We start from the raw sequence: 2,850 nt of genomic DNA, 5'->3' as shown, positions 1-2,850 counted from the left end.
TTTCATACAGAGGGAACAGCAGTGTCAAAGCAGCCAGCTCTGAGCTGGCAGTTTGCAGCACGGGGTGTGTGTTCATGTGAGCAACACAGCAAGATTAGGCAAAGCCCCTGGGATACACCAGTGACATCAACATTTTACAGACTGCTGCCTTCAAAACGACCAGGGGTACATAAACCCTTTCCAATGGCTGAGCTAGGAGAGTTTGACAAGAATCAATTTCTAGATTGTCGGTTTCCATTTGTATTCTTTTCTAGAAATCAGCTACCTACTCTCAAGGACTTCCTTCCTCGATCACCCTTCTACTTCACACCAAAGTCTTTCTGTTGGGGGGTAGGTGGGGGCATAATTCCAGAATGGCAAGCAAAGGGAAAATATAAAATATTGATGAAGACGTTGAGGAAGTAAATGACTGCTCATGTAGTTTCCAATGATTGCTTTTAACAAAATCGAGTTGTTAGATGGTAGATCATTAAAAATAATTATTGACAATAAATACTATATCATTGTCGGCATATAAATTCAGAAGAGTTCAAGTAATTGAATATAGTTATAGTTCTTATATCTAATAAGGACTGAATATAACAAAACTTCTATGGCCACCTGGATATACATGTGATCACGAAATCTCTCTTTGAATAGACCAAGTCAAACCAAATAATGGCATTTTCCTGACGGAAAACTCTTAAAATTAGTTCTGTTTTAATTTTTAAAAATTGACAATGTTTTGCCAATAATTTGGTTTAGTCAATTATGTATCTGCATAAACTCAGTAGTGAATGTTTTTTTTTTTACTTGAGCTTAGTTTTCAATAAATATAAATCTCTTTAACTTTATAAACAGAAAAAATAGAAGTAAAATCGATCTTGTGTTACACTAAGTAATAGAAATAGTAATCACAGGTAGATATATTCTTTGTTGTGAGGGGAAACCCACATTGATGTCTTTAAAAGGTGTATTTCTAATTATGTTTTTTACTTTTAATATTTAACAAAATATTTTGATCAATTGTATTCTAATATAAATTGTAGTAACTCAATTCATAAGACAATTTTTTTTAACACTGAGAGCCTTACTGTCTAGGAAATTTTAAAATTTTAATTAATATTTCATAGTATTTATTATCAATACATTTTGCTGTTGCAGAATAGGGTGAATAATTAAATTTTTTTTTTTTTTTGCCATACCAATAATTACTTTGGAATAAAATTTTTAGGAGAAAAGTGGAATGGAAATTTAAGTTTAAATGATTGGTCACTGTTTTATACCCACACACAAGCACAGGTTCATATGTATATAAAATCAGTAATATATTTATGAATCACTGGATACATTGGATATATTTATGAGTGATGCAATAATTTAATTTTTAAATGTTTATGCTTACATTACACAACTCTTTAAACTTATGACAAAAACCGTAGATGTCACCTTTTAAATATATGAGCATGTACATCGTTTTTCAGAATTCCATTAGAGAAAACACTAGAAAAAAAAATTGAAGATTCCCTGCTATGGACCACAGACAGCCACGGAAGGTGTGATCAGCTTTATAGCCTCCCTGGTAGTGACTGACCTTCCCACCTCTTGGGCCTGGTGCCATGTCCAGAGTCCAAGACACTCTTCCAAGAATTTAAGGAGGTTCACTTTGCCTTTGTAGAAGTTGCTCTTCCAGCCAAAATGACTGCCCCAATCCTTTCTGTTCCTTAACAACTTGTATTAATGAGTTTTTTGTTGCTTATAACAGAATACTCAAATTGTGTAATTTATAAAGAAACAATGTATTTCTTAGTGTTGGAGTCTGGAAAGCCCAGGGTCTAAGAGGCACATCTGGTGAGGGCCTTCTCGGTGGGGACTCTGCAGAGTCCTGAGGTGTTACAGAGAATCACATGGCAAAGGGGCAAGAGCGTGTGAACGTGCTCACTTGCTCTCCTTATAAAGACACTCCTATGATAACCCATTTATCCAGTAATCCATTAACCCACAAATGGATTAATCCATTCATGAGGGCAGAACTCTCACGGTCCAATCACCTCCCAGAGGCCCCTCCTTTCAAGGACCATACTCGGATTTACCACCCTCCTAACACTGTGACAATGGAAATCATGCTCTAATCCATGAACTTTCAGGGGACACATTCAAACTATAACATGCTTATTCCGTCTTTTATGTCCCAACTTAAGTTGTACCTCTTAATGAAGTCATTCCCACAACACAGCCCCCTGGGATTGTACTTTTTCTGGCTTGTTGTTGCACCGTAAACTTGATATATGATTATGTATCATCTTAGAACACGGTATTGTAGTTTCCTTAAGGGTGGAGACTACACGTCTCTGGTTTCTCCTACAAGACATACTCAGCGCAGTGACAAGCACTTCATATGTGCCTGATCAATCTGCAGCTCTGCAGGGAGGGCTGGGACATCACTCTATCCCTAATAGAATTTGGGGGGGGGACATCACCCTCTGGTGGCAGCAGATGGTGTAAAGGCAAACTCGTGGGTTTTGGAGTCAGTTCTAGGTTCTTTTCAAAACTGTCTTCACCACCTGTTGGATCCTTAACCCTTCTGAGCCACAGACCCCTTTTTCTAAAAGGAGGGATATCATATCACGGGGCCTGATGCATAACCGATGCTCAGTTTGCAGTAGTCATCTTCTCCTTTGTTTTCCATAGTGTTAAGGGAAACAGATGCACAGCATGGCATAATTAGGCTCAACATCGGTTAAAATGGACGTGTAAAGTAGTTTTAAGACAGTTCATTCATTCTCATTCTCCTGGAGTGTGTTCTGGGAATCAAATAGAATATAGCAAATAATTTTGACACAGCACCAAAATTCATTGCTAAATAAAGCA

The sequence above is a fragment of the Galeopterus variegatus genome, unplaced genomic scaffold (assembly GCF_000696425.1).
Source record: "Galeopterus variegatus unplaced genomic scaffold, G_variegatus-3.0.2 Scaffold1162, whole genome shotgun sequence".
Classification (NCBI taxonomy): domain Eukaryota; kingdom Metazoa; phylum Chordata; class Mammalia; order Dermoptera; family Cynocephalidae; genus Galeopterus; species Galeopterus variegatus.
This window is presented reverse-complemented; position numbering follows the sequence as displayed.